General features: G+C 48.8%; 1 protein-coding gene across 1 annotated transcript in view; it reads left to right on the forward strand.

Annotated features, from left to right (window-relative positions):
• LOC135263856 (LHFPL tetraspan subfamily member 7 protein) overlaps positions 1-21,385 on the forward strand; it is a 102,689-nt gene that overhangs the window by 25,720 nt on the left and 55,584 nt on the right. The gene's annotated exons all lie outside the window — the stretch shown is intronic.

Here is a 21,385-nt window from a genome sequence, read left to right on the forward strand (position 1 = left end):
TCTGGCCTTTTCCAGCGATGGGGCAGAACGGCAACGCAGGCATAGGAACGTGTTCATGCTGGGAACGTGCTGATGTGCTGCACTTCCATTGCGTTGAATTTGAGCGTCCAATCAGAAACGTGTTCCTCATAAACCAATGGGCCCTGTCAGGTATTTTATATTGAATTAACAGGGTTTTAGATTTTTTTAGATGAAGGCATTGGTACACAATGCATCTCCTGAATATATTTTAGTAGGAATTTTGAAATCTCCTCACCTGCCTCTGATATTTTGTTGATAAAATGTCTATGGTTCGAAGACACGCTGGGGTTACATTTATGTGTGTGTTTTGATTGGTTGATTGATTGATTGATTGATTGAGTGAGTCTTGATAACGTGTTCATTGGACAGTTTTGCCTGTAGCAACCTTTTTCAGGAGAGCAGAGTCCTGGGACTGGCTGATGTGAGTCAGAAAATGACAAGCGTAGATACAGTACCTTGGCATTACAGTACACGTCCATTGACAATCACACCAGTCAAATTAAACTTTGTACTCCTTATGTGCACTGCACTAGTTGCAATGTGCATGCAGATGTTTTGACATATGTTATAAAATAACACATCTCTATGTCAGGCACAACTTTAATAAGGGCTGAAAATGTGTTCACAAATTAACTGGGTAGCAGGCTTAGAAAGTTTACTGGGGATCTAGAACTTTCCGTTGTCAGTAAGACAGTGATATGCCGCTTTTCTGGGCAGGAGGGGAATCCAGCAGTTCTGAAATTGGGATGGTTCCAGAGGGGGCGGGGGAAGGTGTGTGGAGGTTTAGGGTTTTATGTGTTTGTGCCCATGCTTGCATTGCGGTTGAGATGCAGGAATTAATGAGGCAGGAAGGTTGGCGTATTCCATCACTCATAAGTGGTGCTGTAGACCCTTGTTGTGTAGTGGGGCTGTTTTAATGCAGTGCTCCTTAAGGTCGCTTCACAGGTTCCAGTAGATTAAACCAATTCAAAGTCACAACAGTTGAGGTCTATGGAAAGGAGGAAGTGAGAGAAGCTCTTCTACTGTGACATCAGAACACAAATTAAAGACATAACTTTGAAAGCGATGGCATATTTACTGTGTGTCGGGCTTGTGAACAAAACAGCGCTGATGCAACAGTTTGGCAATGATTCACAGTGAAACGCCGTTCAAATGACTTGCTCTCGCAAAGATGAAATACCAATCGCAAATTAAACATGCGGTTGGGGAAACTCTCTCTTCAGTTGCCTAACTTCAGACAAACATTAACTTTTAAGAGCAGACCTGCCTTTTCTTGTAAGTAGATGGGATAATTAAGCTAGCCTATAAATGACAGTATTACCGGTGTGTAACAACAGAAACAGAAGAAGACAGTGCCGTAAAAGTGGTACTGCAGCGGATTTAGGATCTCAACGGCAGTAAAATACCAGTGATGGGGCAGCAAACAGGCCCCCCCCCGCCCTGTACAGTAATCGTTTTGAGGCGTTAGTTTCACGGTGTCACATTTAGCCTGACGTGTAGTTGATTTGTAGAATCATCCTCTGCAGCTGGACTATAGAAATGTAACCATGGAAACATGTAGTGCACACAAAAGAGGTGGAGGGGTTATTAAATTTCAAATTGCGTGGCCCTCGCAAAGCAGTGAAAAGTCGTGCAGTCTCTCTCTGATCGCTTCTGCTTTTTTACGTAGAGCCTGGAACACATTTCCGTGGTCTGGCCTCTGGCATCTATTTGTGGAAAGCTTATTAGCTACTATAAAGGATGCAGAGATGAGATTTTGGAGCTTATTTTAAACATCAAGACAGTCTGTGACAGTTGGACAGTCTGTGATTCATGCACACGGGTTCTGTGGCATGCATCTTACCATAATGCAGGGGCCCTTCAGCTAAAAGCCCTGCCACCCGTGTAATCTTTTGACGTTGTGAGCTGTGTGAGAGTGGCATTGGGGGTGGTTTGTGTGGGGTGTAGAGCTTGTTGTGGAGTTGCAGTGGTGTCCGATACAGTGCCCTGTACGAGGTACACTCTGAATGAGATGCAAAGTGGAGAGACACTAGAACAGGTAGGCCTAATACTCTATGCGATTAAATATTTTACTTAAGATTAAGTCCTCTCAGTAGTTCTTAGCTAAATGAAGATTTTTCACATAAATTTAGTTGCTTTTGCCAGACATGAATACATTTCAGTAAGGTGGCCTTGAGGAAACAAATGTATCGATGGATTTCTCTGAATCTTTCAAAGAAAGACATTTGTAGTATGAAAATAAGGGCACGATGTACCCTGGAGACGTTTTGAAGTACATTCTAAAGAGAAGCTTGGGTCAAAGGCTTTGTGGAGTGCTAACCTCTGACTTCAGACTTAAAGGAAAGGAATAATTAGGCCTTTAACGATTTCATCTTGAAAACGTGCAGAAGAATGCATCTTTTGTGTTTCCTCTCCCGACTTTAGCAAGAAGAATCTCGTTCATCCGGATTGTTACGTGACTAGGACGCACTGTTGGGCTCTCCAGTGGAAGGCTGTTCTTTGGTTTCAGTCAGATTTAGAGCTGTCTGTTATCTGCAGAAGAACAGAGCCTTGTGAGAGTACATATTTCACTCCAGAGAGATCTGAGATCAGAGACAACCTCTTTGATTTACACAAGCTGAAATCTGTCTCTGGCTTGTTTGTGGAATGCTAATGGGGGAACTTGCGGGGAAGTACAGTAGTAATGGGCGTATAATATAAATTACACGGCTCAAATTTGAGGAATCAATTAATCTAGGGATTTTAGTAATGTTTCCTGCTGTTTAAAATGCTGCAATCAAAACATCTCTCGATGTTCTGGGAGCTCTTTATTTAGGAAAATTTGCTAGCTGGAGATTTAATAAGAAACCGGAAAAAAAGGAGAAAAATTCAGGTTGAACTGGAGCACATGTGTACTTGTACCAAACAGGCTTTAATGTGAACTAAATTAATAAGAATGCAATTAAAATATGTTCAGACAAATTAGAATTCATGCGGAAGCTTGCCCAACGATCTGTTTAAACTGCAGCCCGACTACTGCGAGCGCTCACGGTGAGTTAAGCCCCCCGAGACCTTCTGCTTTGTATTAAAATGAATCTGATCTCGGTTTGCCAGAAGCAGAAAACTTGCTGATCTCGTAAGTGCTAACGCTAGTAATGCGATACAGCCGTCTGAAGTTCTGAGTGCGGTTTAAGGGTCAGGGGGAATTCAAGCTGCGAACGTCGGCTTTGTCAGCTCCGGGTTTTTTTTTTGGCCGTGGCGTGCCAGAGCCACAAGCTGGATTTCGATCCGGCCCAGAAAGTTCACACGGTCAACGGGAAGAGCTCTGATATAACGTGATGTCATCTGTTGGATGCGGAGCAGGTCAAGTTTTAGTCACAGTAATGTTCGTATGAAGTATTGTCGGAATTGTTCATTAAAAAAAAGAAAAGATTGAGGGTCACATGGTGTACGGTGACCCATGTCAATGCTCTAGTGGCATGGGTCCCTCTGAGCTCTGATGTGGTTTGTAAATACACTACATGGCCAAAAGTATGTGGACACCTGACATCCAACGTCCCATCCGAAATTATGGGCATTAATATGGAGTTGGTCCAACCGTTTGCTGCTATAACCACCTCCACTCTTCCGGGAAGGCTTTATACTAGATGTTGGAGCATTGCTGCAGGGATTTAATTCCATTCAGCCAGAAGACCATTAGTGAGGTCGGGCACTGATTGGGCCATTGGGCCTGGCTCGCAGTTGGCTTTCCAACTGATCCCAAAAGTGTTGGATGGGGTTGAGGTCAGTGGAGCTGTGTGCAGGCCAGTCAAGTGCAAGTCATGCTGTTCTCCACAAAACAACTTCTATATTGACCTTGCTGTGTGCCCGGAGGCATTATCATGCTGAAACAGGAAAGGGCCTTCCCCAAACTGTTGGAGAAGCATAGAATCGTCTAGAATGTGATTACATGCTGTAGCATTCAGATTAGGAACTAAGGGACGTAGCCCAAATCATGAGAAACAGCCCCAGACCAAGGGATGTCCAGATACTTATGGTCATATAGTGTAAGTCACCCTCGGCGCATATTTCCCCTTGTCACATTATTCATCCGTGCTGTGGCAGGAGGGACTAAGTCATCGCCTCCTGACTTGTCTGATCGAAGCGGACGTGGGCGAGGCATTTTATCACTCCGTTTGAGGACGAGCGGTCGCTTCTCCGGGCTTCGCTGTGCGTCTCCTCCCTGCCAGCAGTCTGACCTGCCTGGTGAATTCTGAAAAGCCTCTTTTAAAAAAAAAAAAGACTAGCACGGTCTGTTCTTAGCTGAGCCTGTCCGAAGGGGCGTCTCCAGGATTAGACCGAGAGCTCTGCTAAAGCGTATTAGCGTCGAGGAAAAAACTGCTGGCGGGGCTTCGCAGGTTTCCATTAATTTTTTAAAAGTGTGAGCGAGGGGGTTTTATTTGCGAGGCGGTGAAATTTCCGAAAAAGGTTTTTTTAATGCATATTTTATTGGCGGTTTTATTTTATTTTATTTTTTGGCGGTCGCAGGTCAGTGGACAGGAGTGTTTATTTGCTGGGTGTGGGCGAGACGTCGAGTCCAGCGGAGCGAAGGAAGACCATGAAAGCAGTATCATTCCCTCCCATGCATTTTTAATATTTTGATGTTTCGAACCTATTTTTTTTTATTCCTGGCCAGAGGGGGCCTCGCAGACTGCACAAGGCCCCCACCCTCAGATTGGATTGAACGGAGCGGTGCTTCAAAACTTCACGCTTCAAATCTCAATCAGTCGGATACAGTGTGCCTCCAGTCGGTCTGACGCGGCTGTGCCAGCCTAAGCGAAACGTAGCCTCTCTGAAAAGGGCTGCCATTCAAATCGCTCAGAGCTGTACGGTATTCCTGTAGAAAGCGAGCCGCCTATCTGATATTCCCATCTCCGTTAGACACATACAGTAAGACGGTGTCACGCTCAGCCTAATTCACAGACCACCGCGGCGAGTTCTCTGTTGTTGCGCGGTGTAATTTCATAAGCATTAGGACCCGTCAGGATGTGAACATTTGAGAGTGAATTATCACAGAATCCCTTAAGCACACTGGAGAGTGGAGAATTGCTGCCACGAAGTTTATGAAAGGACAACTTGACGTGTCATTATATTTCCGAGCTGAGAGGAAGTGATTTCAGTTCGCCGCATCTCGCGTACGAGAACGTGCGCTCGCCGCGTCTTTTGTATTGATGTCACCGCGAGACTGCGCTTTAATGGAAGATTGCTTCCTTCAATCCGAATGAATGGCTGGTGGGCATGCCTGAGCCTCCCACCGCGGAAAGTGCGCTCGCCGTCCGCGTGAATATTAATATTTTCTTTTTAGCACGCGCGTTCTGAAAACCGCTTCAGGCGTTTCTTTTGCTTTTCGTTCGCTGTAGAACTCACTTATCTGACCAAACAGATTTTTTTTTTTTTGGCTGAGCTCACAAAAAATACAAACAGATTTCTGCCTCTCCTCCAGTGTCAGAACATCCCTCCCCCTCTCCCTGCTGGGATTTCCCCTTTCTTGTTTTTTTATGGCTGATCACTGAGTATTTGTCCCTTAAGTTTCTGTGTTGCCCAGTTTCAGTTCAGTCAGTTAAATTAATTATTTGGAATAAAGCCACATAAAATATTACATGATATATATAACTGGTGGGACTATGTATAAAAATGAGAGTAATTCCTACATGGGTGACTGAATATGGATGTAAATACCCTTAAATTACAGCTGACAGTCTGCACTTTAACCGTATATTCTTTATTTCATTTCAAACACAATGTGCTGGAGTGCGGAGCCAAAAAAAAACTGCAGAGCCCCACCTGGGATTTCAGTCAGCGGCCGCTGCGGTCGTGAGATCAGTTCCCTACCCGACCGCGCCACCCGGCCGCACCTCGTCAGCGGTGACGGGGGGCCTCGGCGGGAACGTTCCAGATGTCACTCGCCGTCCCGTTTTAATCAAACGAAGCGCGGCCGCGACAGCCGAGCAGAAGCTGGCGGCGGAGGCACAGGAGAGGCGGCGGGAGTGTAATTTAAAGTCATTTCTTATAGGCAGGGAAAGCTTATGAAGTCATTAGCCTGTTCTCCGGAAGGTTCTGTCAGCAGCTGGAGAGAGAAAAAAAGATGAAATTGTTTGACGAAATTGCAGCGCGGCTGTGCCAGCGGAGCGATGGAAGGTGATTGTGGGTCTCCCGACTTTAAAGAATCTGTTTGGTTTGTGCCGGTCTGCGTCCCAGAGGAGTGCTCGTGTGATGAAGACTCTGGAATCTGCTCTTCATCATGAATACTGCGCCACACAACAGTGTTTGTGATGGAAGAGGGACATTTATTTTACCGTGTACTGCTCTCCTGAATCTCTCTGCACCTCTGTCTCACTCTCTTTCTGACTCTATATATAGTAATATATAGTCATACATATGTGAATATATATACAGTATATGTATATACTATACCTAAAACGCATTTTTAAGGTGTGGTTAGACTATGTTGTCTGCTTACACAGTGTAATGTACTGCAGTCTGCTTTTCGTTCTTTTTGGCAATGGCAAAGAGAAAGAGACAAAGACATCATTCTGACTGCCGTCAAACTCTGTTTGAGGTGATGCCAACAAAGGCCTGCTATCTCTGCACCTGAGGGTAAACCGAACCCAAACTTTTTTTTCTGAGTGTGTTTCTGTTAGCAAAGTGCTTAATGGAGATGAGGCGCTTTTTCAGAAACACCCCAGTGAGGGGTATTAATCGCGCAGCATTTTTCTGACAGTCCAGAAGCTTCTGTCAGGCGAGGCGGGGCGTGCATCCGTCTTTCCCGAAGGTGATCAGAGGCCCCGTTAGCGATGCTCTGACAGTTATGCGTTCGCTCACGTCCGCCCGGTCGCTCAGAGCTTCGCAATCTGCGGCTCCAGACACTGTATTTTTCTCTGTTGCGTCATAGACGGGCTCACTCCTCGCTCTCAAGTATTTCAGTCACATTTTCTGTGTGTATGTGTGTGTGTGTGTGTATGTGTGTGTCTGTGTGTGTCTGTGTGTGTGTTTGCGTGTAGTGTGTGTTCTGGTATGTTGTTGTGTGTGTGTGTGTGTGTGTGTGTGTGTGTGTGTGTGTGTGTTTGTGTGTGTGTGTTGTGTCGTGTGTGTGTGTGTGTTGTGTGTTTGTGTGTGTTGTGGGTGGTTTTGTGTTATGTTTGTGTGTATGTGTGTGTGTCTGTGTACGTGTTTGTGTGTATGTGTGTGTGTCTGTGTACGTGTTTGTGTGTATGTTTGTGTGTGTGTGTGTGTCTGTGTGTGTGTCTGTGTATGTGTTTGTGTGTATGTGTGTGTGTCTGTGTACGTGTTTGTGTGTATGTTTGTGTGTATTTGTGAATGTGTGTGTGTGTTTGCGAGAGAGAGAGCGGGAGAGAAAGAGAGGGAAAGGGAGAAAGAAAAAGAGAGGGAGAGAGGGGGAGAGAGAAAGAGAGAGCGAGAGAGAGAGAGCATTGATGCATTGACAGCTTCTCTGTTTGATCTCTGCTGTTTCATCTTGGGCAAGCTTTTGGAATAGCGCGGTATTCCAGACGTAGGGGAAAACATAAAACATGTGGCTAATTGCTCTACCAACCAATTAAAACTGCAGTAATTAATTCACAGCTTTTTCACTCTTTTTTTTTTTTTCCAAGGCGAGCTTTATTCACCGGAGAGTTCCTGATACAGTCTTCCTTCTGACTTTTCTCCAACTTTATATTACATCCAGTATGGCCTTAAATGTGGTTTGATGATGTGCTACACTCTAAAGCATGTAGCAGTAATTTGACCTAGAGACTGTCACATATCTTTCAAGGGACCCTTTTTTATTGGAAAAATAACTCAGTAATGTTAGCCTGCAACAAGTCAATTACAATATCTTTCAAAGGACTGCATCAGGGAGGGGAGAATTTTGCGCGTGCGCTTGTTTGTGCAGGAAGTGAGATCAGATCGCGATTGGATATACAGTGCGGCCAGTGGAGACGCATGTAAACGGAAGGTGTAAATGTAGTCATGTCTAGATAAATCTGGATATAGGACACGTGTTGTTGCCAGGTGTAAAGGAGGTCTAAGATACCCACAGCTGTGTGGCATTAAACATGCTCTGCAGGGCCCTGCCAATCAGAATGCATATGCAAATTAGTTTAGTAGCAGGGATAAATCGATGTTAGGCAGGGAAAGAAAGCCAGTCTACGCAGAGGAGGGTTGGAAGACCAAAGCAATCGAACGCAGCAGGGAACCAGCACTCGGGTAACGTATAGCCGATCTTTGGTGATCTCCGGATAATTAGCAGCTCGGGTAACGGAGAAATGGATCGACGACACAGCAAGGAGACCCTGAGAAAACTAAACAGTGAGCTTGGAGAAGTCCCGCTGGTGACTCATGAGAACTCGGAGATCTGACGGTTAAAGATAGATTCCCGGGTCAGGGAAAGTAGTGTTTTTACTGTTTTTTTTTTTTTTAGTCTTGAGCATTTTTACATTTATGGTACTGAAGGTGCACTGGGACTTTCTCTGCATGCCTGCAGGAAGGGAGCTGGAGGTTTTTATGTGCAAAGCATCATGGGGTATGTGATGGGTGAGACCGGCTCTGTTGGCAGCCAGCTCCTCAGATTCCCTGCCCACCAGGAGGAGGGGAGGTGTGTGTGTGTGTGTGTGTGTATTTGTGTGAGTGTGTCTGTGCGTGTGTGTGTGTATTTGTGTGAGTGTGTTTGTGTGTGTGTGTGTGTGTGTGTGTTGTGTTTGTGTGAGTGCGTGTGTGGTGTGTCTGTGTGTGTGTGTGTGTGTCTGTGTGTGTATTTGTGTGAGTGTGTCTGTGTGTGTATTTGTGTGAGTGTGTGTGTGTGTGTGTGTGTGTAGTTGTGTGTGTGTGTGGTTTGATGTGTTGTGTGTGTGTGTCTGTGTGTGTATTTGTGTGAGTGTGTGTGTGTGTATTTGTGTGTGTGTGTGTGTGTGTGTGTATTTGTGTGAGTGTGTCTGTGTGCGTGTATTTGTGTGAGTGCGTGTGTGTGTGTGTGTGTGTCTCACTGCTGTACCCCCAGCGGTGGCTCAAACACACGTACAGCCGCAAAGAGGTCGCTGGACTCTTCGATTTTCCTGCTTCCAGAAGAAAGTAAAGATGCCCATTCATAAAAGTATGAAATGAATGCAAACGTGGAACACGCTGTAGAGGGCGTGTGCTGGTAGCCACTTAGCATAGTGCTCAGGAAACTGGGAGTGTAATGCAGTGGTTGTGGGTTTGATTTTCTGCCAGGCTGCTGGTATTGTATCATTGAGGGGATTACATGCTTCAGTAAAATATCATGATAGATTGTATCTAAAAATATAATCTGTTTAAGTCGCTGTGGGTTTGAGCATCTCCTATATGCTGTAATATAATCAGATGGGTGGGGCTCCAATTGGAAGTGGCTATTCAAGCCAAATAAAAACCATTGACCTATGACATGATGTTATCTAACACTTAATAGCATCAGGAAGCAAATAAATAAATTTAAAAAACTGTCATTTAATATTCCAGATGTTCTAGCGATAGACCATGTGGGTGTTGACAATAACTCACTGACCAATCACGTCCCTCTTTAGGAAACCATCAGGATTCAGTACCCCTGCACTCCCCTCAGCTGCCTCAGCCCAACATGCCAGTCGGTAGCCCTGTCACTCGGGAGCCCCACCCCTCAGTAGCCCCTCCCCTCAGAAGCCCCGCCCCTCTGAATTCCCCCACTCGTTACCCCCCCCCGCTCGGTATCTCTGTCTAATAGGGTTGCCAGTTTCTGCGCGGCTTCGTCGCGACTGTCATTAGCAGTAGCCCCGCCCCTCAGTAGCCCTGCCCCCCTCAGTAGCCCTGCCCCTCAGTAGCCCTGCCCCCCTCAGTAGCCCCGCCCCTCAGTAGCCCTGCCCCCCTCAGTAGCCCCGCCCGTACCCTGCCCCAGTAGCCCTGCCCCCTCAGTAGCCCTGCCCCCTCAGTAGCCTCCCCCCTCAGTAGCCCCGCCCCCCTGTGAAGCCCCGCCAGTTTCTGCGTGCCTCCCATCGCAGCTGTCATTAGCTGGAGCTCCGCTGCCGGTTATCCCCGCTTGTGTTCAGCTTCACCCTTTGAAACGGCATCAAAGCTGGGCCACTCTGCGGCTGAGGAGCCGTGTGTGTCTGTGTGTGTGTGTGTGTGTGTGTCCTGCAGCCACAGGCCTCCGCGGGGAGAGCCGCTCGCTGCCTCTTCAGCCCCCCCCCCCCCCCCCCCCTTCTCCTGCTCTGCGTCTTTCATGCTGCGCTCCTCCATTCAGCAGAAGTTCAATTTTTCATTATTTTTTTTTACAAAAAAATGTTTTCCTTGTCACCGTGGATGTTAATAGGGGACTGGGGGGCTCAGGTGCTCCTCGCTCAGAACTCCTCTGCGGGAGAAATGGGGGGCGGGCGAGGGGGAGGAGGGGGTGCTGAGGCAATCGAGCGACACGACATCACGAGCCTTTTCCCTCCTCCGCCCCCCCCCCCCACCCCACCCCCCAGCGCAGAAATCCTGCCCACGCCCTGTTCTGTTTGCATGCATATCGTATGAGCGCTCATTCCTTTGGAAGCCTAATGCTGCGCTAACTTGCGGACGTGCTTCGAGCGATGATTGGCTCGCGTCAGTTATCAGTGACATCAGAGTGTGTAGCAGACAGACCGTCCTTATGCGTGGAGGCCTGTAGGAACTGCAGTCACAATTTGTGTATCATATCCTTGCATAACACTACATTACATTACACTACATTCAGTTAGCAGATGGCCCACTTTTAATCAGTAAGTGTAAAGGTAGCCATGCAAACCACACATTAGTATTGTGAACCAAAGTATATACCACTAGGCAGCTAACCTATAACATGATCCCAGAATGAAATCCAAAAAGAAAGAGGATAGCTAAAGAGGAATGGGGGAGCCCCATGCTGCAGTCTGAAAAGGTGAGTTTTCAGTTTGTGTCAGAAGATGGGCAGGGTTTCTGCTGGCCTGACTGCAGAGGGAAGTTGCAGATTGCACACAGAAGATGTACCTGGGAAGTGCAGATCTGAGGGTTTTCTGTGGTCCTTGGGAATGGAGATTTGTTTTTGCACAAGTAATTTTACCTCGGTGATCTCATCGGACAACTTGAAAGGCCGATAATCAAGGTTGAAGCTGTATGCACTAGGGAGGACATTGAATTGAGCCTTCTGAGAACAAGCAGCTGTTGTCTGAGAAAATTTGAACGTCAAACTTCTGAATTGCCTACAAATGCGTCAGTGGCTGTGTTTCGAGTGCACAAAGCGCACTGACGCACAGTGACATCATACCTTCCCTCAGCCAGTAGAAGTTTAGGGAATGTTCACGGTCAGCTTGGGTTAAACGCAAGCGTGCCAGTTTTCCAGTGAGCTCGTCGCACCGCTCTTTCTACGAATCGACCCCGAGACGCACCTTTGCGGGGGGGGGATTAACGGAAAGGGCTCTCTCAGAGTTAGTGGAGCTCTGTGCCAGGTTTGGCCCAGCTTGTTGCAGCATTCCCCCCCCCCCCCCCCACATCGACTCTTGAGAGTGGACTCTATTACCTCTAATGGACGCAGGGCCAGTCCGTGTTCTCCAGTGCACTCGGGTTTATTAGGACCGCAGCGATTCTCAGGAAGCGGCAGAGTCATAATCATGAATCAATGCTATGGAATTCGGCGGCCATTTTAACTCTCGTGCTTTCGGGAACGGCAGCGACGGCGGCGGCGCGGCGAGGCGAGGCTGCGGGCACGCGGGGAGAGGAAGGGGTTAACCCTGGGGGGCGGGGGGGGCGGCGTCCGGATCGCCGTTCTGACAGGACCGACGCGTCGCGTGATGAATTGCGCCGGCTCCCCTCGAACCGGCGCGCTAGCGGTTCTGATTATCCGCCGTCCTCATTTGCAAGGGGTTAACCGATGAGCCGCTTACCTGAGCGGATTGAGATATCGACCCGCGCGACGGGCGGGGGGGCGGGGGGGGGGGACAGCGGGCGGGAGGCAGCGGGGGGGGTCAGCTGTCTCGTCACGGACCCGTGAGCGTCTCTCTCTCCCGCACACACGCGTGTGTGTGTTCCCGAGGAAGTGAGGCCGTCGGATTTCGGTTCATCACCGTTCCAGGTGCATCTGTGCTTTAGTCCCCTAATTCATCACCGTTCCAGGTGCATCTGTGCTTTAGTCCCCTAATTCATCACCGTTCCAGGTGCATCTGTGCTTCAGTCCGCTAATTCATCACTGGGCACAAAGATTATGGCTGCAGGTCTCGGTCTCGGTTCGGAATGGAAGCTGTGTGAATTGGGCAGTGCTTCTTTGGAAGCATTGCAGCGTTCACTTTTAGATAGCTCAGAAATTGTGATCGTAACAGTAATTCGCAATAAGTGCACATAAATGTTATTGTTATCTTAGAACTAACCAACGTGGAATTAGATTGTGCTGTATTTAATCATAAGCATTATGAACCTGGTGCCATAACAAGTAACCCCACACGTCCAGTGAAAAACAGTTATTATATGGTCGTTAAAATGTGTGTATGTGTATGTATATGTGTTAATAATGGATAATGGCTCTGGATAATGGCTTCTGTGAAGCATGTTGCTGGTACCTTACTGTAAAACATTCCTTCCAACAGAATCGAAGTGAACATTTACCTCACATAAAGGGAATTTTGTGCACCAAACACTTTTGTCCTGGTCCTGGATATTCAGGAAAGAATAAATAGCTTTTTTTAGTTTTTGCAGCAAAGGTGGAAGGGCGAAGGTTTTGCCGAAGGTTCAGGAGCCGCGCCTCCTAACCGACGAAGAATCGCTGTAGTTTATTTTGAGAAGCGAGCGCCGAAGGGCACCGACGCCCAGGGCGACGTCTCCTCCCGGGGTCTTTGTGGAAGAAGTGCATTAGCGAGGTGGTTCAGCGCGGGGAGCAGCGCGACATGATGTTTGCCATGGCGGGCTATGACACCGCGGCCATGAAAGATGTCTGGCGGGTAAATGGGAGCTATCGAAATGATGAGAGTGCTTCACTGCAGTTTGTGAGGGCGGGGTTTGGGGAGGCGGGAGGCGGGGGGGGGTCGGTCTCTGATGGGAAATTATCGTGGAGGGAGACGGAGAGCTGAGGCACGCTCTCCCTGCTGGCCTGGCTTCGGGAAGATAAAGACAGGCACAGGTGTGCTAATGGCTCCCCGTTGCCTTCCTGCCTCTCCTGCATTTTCCCCACAGAGAGAGATATTAGAGATACAGAACCTAACCTGGGACCTTAAAATATTCGTGCGCACTCATGCATATACATGCACACACACACAACAATGCAGCACACCAACTGCACGCACAGCATGCATGCACACATCATGCACTACACACCACACAAAACCCATGCCATGCACCATGCAGCACAACCACACATGCATGCACGCACATACATATGCACACATGCACACTCACACATGCAGGCTTACACACACACACACACACACTCAGAAGTTTTCTACCCTCCATATTCCTCTGCTCCCGGCAGCACAAAAGAATTGCGTGAGTAAAGAAGCGCATGAGTCTCTCTCAGATAGGTACCACACAAGCGCACACACATGCATGCACGCACATGCGCACACACACACACACACATGCAAGCACACGCACACATGCATGCATGCACATTCACACGCATGCACACAGATGCACATGCGTATAAGCGCAAATGCACACACGCATGCAGGTTTATGCATGCACATGCACACACACACACACATATGCACTGGCACACACACACGGACATGCACACGCACATGCAGACACACACCCACACAGTTCCACAAACACAAAATCACGCTCACACGCACACACACACACAGAAGTTTTATACCCTCCATATTCCTCTGCTCCCAGCAGCACAGAAGAATCGCGTGAGTAAAGAAGCGTGTGCGTTTCTCTCCGATGGGTGTTTATGTGAGGCTGTGGCAGGTGTGTCCTGGGGGAAAGTTACACAGACCTACAGCAGTCTGCCACACAGAAGCTCAAATGGATACAGTTTCAGCTCCGTTCTGAGAGCTGCAAAGTTCTGTCAACATACGCTTCACACGCTGACATATGCTTTTACAGTTGGGTGAAATTCCCCAAATTCCCAGGCTAAATTTTTCATAGAGAAGAAAAATCTCTATGAGATTCTTTGAAACTTGCTGGAATTTTTCCAGGCCTTATTTGTTTTCTTCCACATCACGCAAACGTGACAGTATTCCCTGTTTTTAATCCCCTAGATTACCGTCCCCAGGGATAGGTACAACCCCATTCCGTTCTTGCAGTGGTTATCATTCTATTCTTGCAACATCCTCCGTCAACCACTTTGGGAGCCAAACCATTATTGAAATTATCAACATTTTGAGTTGCTCAGATCTTCTTTCCCAAGCAGAGGCACACAACGGACTTAGTTTGGCTGTGTACGGTGGCTGATGTAAGCCTTGCAGTATTTCTTTCAGACTAAAGACGGAATCTTGTCCCTGACCCAGCTGTGCTCTTCAGGCCCTGTATGTGGGGTGTTACTGAGGATTAGGCACGAATGTTTTGTTTGCCCGTGGTTGGCTCCTCCCTCCCGGGCGAGGCCAATCGCCATCGGCGAGGTCCCGAGCCGTAATTACGGGCGCTCTCCCGTCCAATCACATCGGCTCGCTGATCTCCATATTGATGCACCCCATCCGTCCGTCTCCCGGTGCGTGTCTGCCTTGATTTTGGAGGGAGATCGACGGTTTGACTGATGGCAGCGATCATGGTTAGAATGCCACAAAACGTCGTGCCACTCCTACAAAATACATTTGAGCCAACAGTAGGAGTCCGTTGGAAAAGAAGGACGCGTGTTACTTACCGGTTTGTTCTCACGCAGAGCAGGAGATGTGCAATTTCCTCTTAGCACACGCATTTGAATTAGATTAGATTTTGATACAGGAAAAATCACAATGCCTAACTGAGTTCTCCTTGTGGTGAAGAAACAAGTTAAGCCAGGAATGGGGAAATGAAATTCCTCATTATTCCTGCTCACGCCTATGCAAGGGGGGGGGGGTGAGAGTGTGGAAGGTCACCCCCACGGCCCGGGCGCCCCCTGCTTTCTGAACCCCCCGGGCGGGGGCTTACGGTGCGCGCAGATTAACGTCGCGTTAAAAGCCCGCGTGCTTCAGCGCGTTAGCGGCCGAGCGCGCCGTCGCTTCCTTTCCACGGCGAAACGGTCGTTAGGAGGCGATCCCGCTTTACTGCACGCGCCGCGTTCCCCGGGCGACAAGGCGTGACGAGCCGCGCGTCGGGCGTTCCCCGGGCGCACGTCCGCGGAGTCGCACCGCCGGCGAGGGCGCCGGCGCGCCAGATGGCGTTTGATCTCCATTCGAAGCATTCGGGGAACTGATTCTTTCCTCTCCTCTGTTTCCTGTTGGTACGGCGTGGGCAGGAATCACGAGCGCCGGGATATTTCTGCTTCCTGTTCTTTGAGGGAAAAAAAACGTCCCCCTGTTTTCTTCGAAATTGGAACACAAATCTGGTTGTGTTCGCACTCAATGCTGTGACCTCCTTCTTCAGTTCCGTTGGGCCCTTGCAAACAGCCCCCCACCCCACCCCCCACCCCACCCACCCCCCCGAAACACGTGGTTCCAGCCACTGCTTCTTTTCAGTCTGCAGTCTGGAAGCTTGTTCCATGCTAACTGTGTTATTATATTATCACATTAATATGACTATGTTTTATCATGCTTTATTTTTTATTATTTGGGGCGGACACGGTGGCATAGTGGTTAGCACTGTCGCCTCACAGCAAGAAGGTCGTGGGTCCGAATCTCGGCTTGGGGCCTTTCTGTGCGGAGTTTGCATGTTCTCCCCGTGTTTGCGTGGGTTTACTCCGGGTACTCCGGTTTCCTCCCACACTCAAAGACATGCACGTTAGGTGCGCTCCTGCAGGTGCCCTTGACCACGGCACTGGCCTCAGAACTGGAGTTGGTCCCCGGGCGCTGCACAAGAGAGGCAGCTGCCCACTGCTCCTAAGTAACTAGGATGGGTCAAATGCAGAGGACTAATTACAATAAAGTATATCTTCTTCTTCTTCATTTCATTATGTTTTATTTTATTTTGTTTGGAAAGCACTTTGAGCTGCATTTTAATGTATGAAGGGTCTATATAATTAAAGCTATTATTATTATTATTATTATTATTATTATTATTATTGTTGTAGGAAGGCATGGTGACTCAGTGGTTAGCACTGTTGCTTTGCACAACGAAGGTTCCAGGTTCGAGTCCTGGCAGGCCGGATCCTCTCTGTGTGGAGTTTGTGTGAGTTTCCACAGGGCGCTCCAGGTTCCTTCCACAGTCCAAAGACATGCAGGCTTCAGAGCTCTCTCGCAGAAGAGATGTCAATCTCAGTGTGACTACCCTGGTTAAATAAAGGTTAAGCAACATTTATTTAAGAAACGACTATTATTATTAAGCTCACCCACACTGGGAGTCAGAGGAGGCCCTGAATGTGCGGTTAGGTCAGACAGACTGAGAGGGAACGGTGGAGCATGGTGAGACATCCTGCTGATTTATATTTCTGCCTGTGAGGGATCATAAGGCGCTTTCCAGCACATGCGTGGTACAGAGTGAACACCGGTCCACGTCCTGTTCTCTCTCAGTCCTGCTTCGGCTGGCCCTGGGAAGGAGGCCTGGAGCTTTATGTTGGCGCAGGCAGCGGCGTTAATTGTCTGCGGCTCGATTCGTGGGTCTGGTGGAGAGACGCCCGGGGGCGGCGGCGGCGGGTGCGCGTGATTGGTTGTCGCATTAGGCCCCGCGCGTGTGGGAGGAAGGACACCGACGCGCCGGGCAGAAAGGACTTCTGGGAGATTTACCGGCGGAAATAAAGCTGGAGGACCCTGGCGCGGCGCGGGGCGAGGTCAGAGCGCCATCGATCTCCCCCCCGCCCCCCTTCGCTTCGATCGTCCCGCCCGGGACAGCCCAGGGCTGGGGAGAGGGGCGCTGTATTTCAGGCCTGGTGCGTCCTCTGTGCCCCCCCCACCCCGAGGGTAGCAGTACTTACTCTCACTAACGGCCGCTGAATGGGCTGTGAGATACATATCAATGTACACACACTTACGCATGTACACACACATACACACACATGTGCGCACACACACAACACAACATACACACATGTGCGCACACACACACACATACATGCACATGCGCACATGGACAAGCGCACATACACACACACACAGCCACACACCCGTGTGCACACGCACACATGCTCACACACATACGAATGCACACTTACGCGCACACACGCTTGCGCACATATACACGCACACGCGCATACACACACTTCAGGACACACGTCTGCGCACACACAAATGCTCACACACATACAAAATCTATACTCACATGCACATACACTTATGCACGCGCGCACACAGATTTAAACACACTCATACAAACACACACCCACCTTCAGACATACAAAATCACATACCCATACACACACTTACACACATACAGAATCTCTCTCTCTCATGCACACACACACAAACACACACACACACAACTGCATATGTTATGAATATGCTTTCAAAATCCCATCAATCCCAATAGAAACTGACTCGTGGGTTTGATGTGACACCATTGTAATGAGGTGCCACGGCTCCTGTCCAAGCTCCAGCAAATGTGTTGTCTTTGCTTCAGTGGCTGGGCGATTGTCTCTGATCACTGCTCATTAAGGCGGCTCTCATTGGTTTATCGTTGTCTCTCATTCGGTTAACAACGGTCCTTCTTGGCCGACCTTTAATTTCACATATGAAGTCTTGATTACAATGTCACACAATCCGGCTGTTTAGACTCTACAGGGTGGAGAGAGGTTAAAAGAGAAATCCCAGAGGGATGTGAAGCGGTGATTAACGCCAGCAAGGTTATACGATTTTGCTGTTTAGATTTTACCGGGTTAAGGGGGGGTTAAAAGAAAAATGTATTTGAAGGAGGTGTCTTTGCTCAGGTATTGTTATTTGATCATTTCCCGGCCATTGAACCTCTCGACGGAGGAAAACAAGCTATAAATAAGCGGCGGTAATTAGCGGCAAATTTTATCAGCGTAATAAACCCTCGGACAATTAAGGAGCAATCCGGCGGTCCCCGCGGGCGCCTTCGTCTTCATTACGGGCAGGGTAATAAGGCCCCTGATGGATGCCGCCTCGCGCGCGAGCCGAGGGTGCGGGAGCGCCCCGCTCCCCCACGGGGGGGGGGAGGGGGGGTCACCGGCCTCGCCGACCCCAAAAAGCGACAGCGGTCGGGAGCCGGGGCAGCCCCAATTACAGGCGCCTGCAGCCCCCGCGGCTGCTCCCTGCAGGTTGTGAACCCCCCACCCCCCTCCCCGCCACGACCGCCAGCCGTTCTCCTGTGCGTCGATGGAGCACGGCTGCACGTTCGGTAGGCAGGATGGAGGCGTTGGGGGAGGAATGCTAATGCTAATGCTCTGGTTGGGGGCTGAACTGTGACCGTGAGACACACTGAGAAGGGCTCAGGTCCTGACTCCACGCTCCCCCCCCCCCACCCTGACCCTCCCTTTTACCCACCATCTCCTGATTTAAACTGCCTGTCTGCCAACAACTCCTACCTGCCCCCGCCCCCCACACCCACAACCACACTCCACACTCCCTCTTGCCTCTCACGAACACTGAAAAGAGATTTATTGGCCCCGCCCCCTCCTGGGTCACGTGACCCGCCGCCGTAGCTGCTGCTGAATTCAGATAAGGGCCGACGGCCCGCACATAAAACACCTGTTTCCCACCACAAAGGAGGACGGCGATGGGGGAATCCATAAAAGAGCTGCCTCAAATAATGTCTCCTCAGTGGCCCAGGCTGAACTTTCTCTGGCTCTCTGTGTAGAGGGCATAAATTGAAACTAGGCAGTGATTGCATTTTTTTTCTTACTTCCCCTCTTTTTTTTCTAGTTTTTTTTCAGCCTTCAGTTTGCTACCTGTCAGTAGCTGTACACAGTGTGACTGAATGTAGGCAGGGCTGGGTGATAGTGAAAGTACTGCTATTGGCCAGTGGGGGGCAGTATTCCCTCTGGACCAGGCAGAAGACGAGCTCTGCAGTGATGCGGAAGTGATGGAATATTTGATGGCGTATATGCTCAATGCTGTGAGATGGCCCAGTCCTATGGCCCAGGGTCGAACCTGCGCCGACTGCGGAGCTCAGTGGCTGATGGGTAGTTGATTATCGAACTGCCCGGGGAAGGCAGGGCATCCCCCCTACCTCATCACTCCCTAGCAATTCCACCGGCCAATCAGGTACCTGCGATCGGACTGTGGTGCCTACCTCAGCTGCCTCAGCTGCGCAGTTTCCAGGGGCAGTAGCTGCAGCAGTGCCACTGCCTGACTGCGTAGCTGTGGCGACGGGGTGCAGTCTCCTGCTGTGATTGGGTGACTAACAGGAGAAAAGAGAGGAAAGAACTCTCTTTTGTGAGTGATTATACTCGGGAATATTAAGAGCGCGGCTGTCACTGTGATGAGTAAATTAGTCTTTCCCCATCGCAGAGCCAGTTCGACCGTTTGAAGGTTCTTTCACTGCTGTCCCCCCCTGTTGTACCGGGACGTGAAAACAAAGCGTGATATTTCTGTTCCTTCCCCCCCCCTTCGCCTCTGGCGAAGCCATCTCTGCGCTCTTTGAGGATGAAGCGAGGCTCCTACTCCGACCCTGACAGGAGGAATCGCATGGTGAGGCCGCAGCCGCGAGCGTAGCCTAGCCTGCTGTAGCCTGTCGCGGCGGGGAGACCTCCCACTGGAAACAGCCGCGCCCCGTTCCTCCAGCTGTTCCCAAACAAGCCGTGACAAATGGAGCCGTGCTCGTTTGCGTTCGCTGGTAAGATTAGGAGCGACGCTCGGCCTGTGGGGGGAAAAAAAGGCACTTTGATATTTAATTTAGCTTTCCGTTACATTTCTGTATTGAAGTAGCCCATATGTGTCGTGTAAGCTGGGCTTTTGAGAAAGCATTATCTCCTACTTTAAATCCTGGATTCACAAACGACTTCAAAGAACTGAGGGATAGAAAAATAAACCTTTTCCTGTACGGACTCAAAGGATACCCTTGTTCATTCACTAAGACTTGTAATCCTCATCAGGATAAATTTGTGTTTGTTGCGATTCCTTTGCCCAAACCTCTTTCAGCACCATGATATTGTCATAGTACCTTTCATGCCAATTATTTTATAGGCACACCTTTCTGAAAGTGCACAAGAGGAGGACCAGGAAGTTTAGGTGCATGACATGGTCCCGTGCAACAAAGCATAGCAAAATATCAACTGAAGCCTGATTCAGTTTTTTTTCCGAATAAAATAAGAACATCTATTTGAAAACGAAATGTGTGTTATTTTCTACGCCCCAAGGTAATGTTCCCGATTCAAAAATTCTTTGCATATCCAGCCAAACCTTTCCCCCCCCGGTCTTATTTTCCCACAGAGCTGGCTGAGACACCTTTTAACAATGGCTCCACCGCGGCGTGAAAAACACTGTGCGTGCAGCCAAATGTGGATGAATGCGTGCAATTCTGCCTGTCAGAAAAAATTAGATTGGGAGTTACATTTCAACAATCATTGACAATTCTGTAATTAATATGTAAATTAACTGTCTTCGATACCTTTTTAACGCCTTGCACTCTCTTTGTGAGCTGGTAAAGCTGTAAAACAATTTTATTTTCTTTTTTTTTCTCTTTTTTTTCTTCTCTTTTTTTTTTAACGCCTTGCACTCTCTTTGTGAGCTGGTAAAGCTGTAAAACAATTTTATTTTCTTTTTTTTCCCTTATAGGCCTCTTCTGTAATGGCTGTCTGTTCGGATCACAGCGCTAAGAGTGTGAGTGCTTAGAACGAGCCACCGGGTTGGTCGAAATGTGCGCGAGACTTGGGTGTCGATTGGTCAGTTGTTTGATGAATGTATCCACAGGCACACCCTCTATCAGGCCTGTAATAATCTGTCTGAACGTAAAGGGAACTGATGCAGGTCCAGTGCCCTCGAACAGGCCCGCGAGCCAGGAACACTCGAAAGAACGCTCCCTGAAAAGAGCATGCAGTGCGGTAAGATGGATACCCTTTTAACTTTGCGCGAAGATCAACGGTTCCTGCTTCATTGCTTTCATAGAGCGAGTTAGTGCTCAGTCAAAGCAGAGCTTTGGATCCAGTAGAGTTTAAAGTCAAAAGGTTTGAGTGAAATGGCCAGTTACCATGAGCGGTTTTCCTACGTTGGAGTGAGAGTGTCCACCGTTTGCAGTACTGTACTGCAGTTAGATTTCAGTTTCATTTAAAGTTTTCCTACCTTCATTAAGGATGAGTTTCAACTCTTTTTTTGAAGGGGATGTTACGTTATGAAGGGAATCATTGGCATGAATGACATCTGCTTTCTCCGTGGTGGTAAACTTGTGAAGTTTGAACATGCGTCTG

The sequence above is a fragment of the Anguilla rostrata genome, chromosome 9 (assembly GCF_018555375.3).
Source record: "Anguilla rostrata isolate EN2019 chromosome 9, ASM1855537v3, whole genome shotgun sequence".
NCBI classification, from domain to species: Eukaryota; Metazoa; Chordata; class Actinopteri; order Anguilliformes; family Anguillidae; genus Anguilla; species Anguilla rostrata.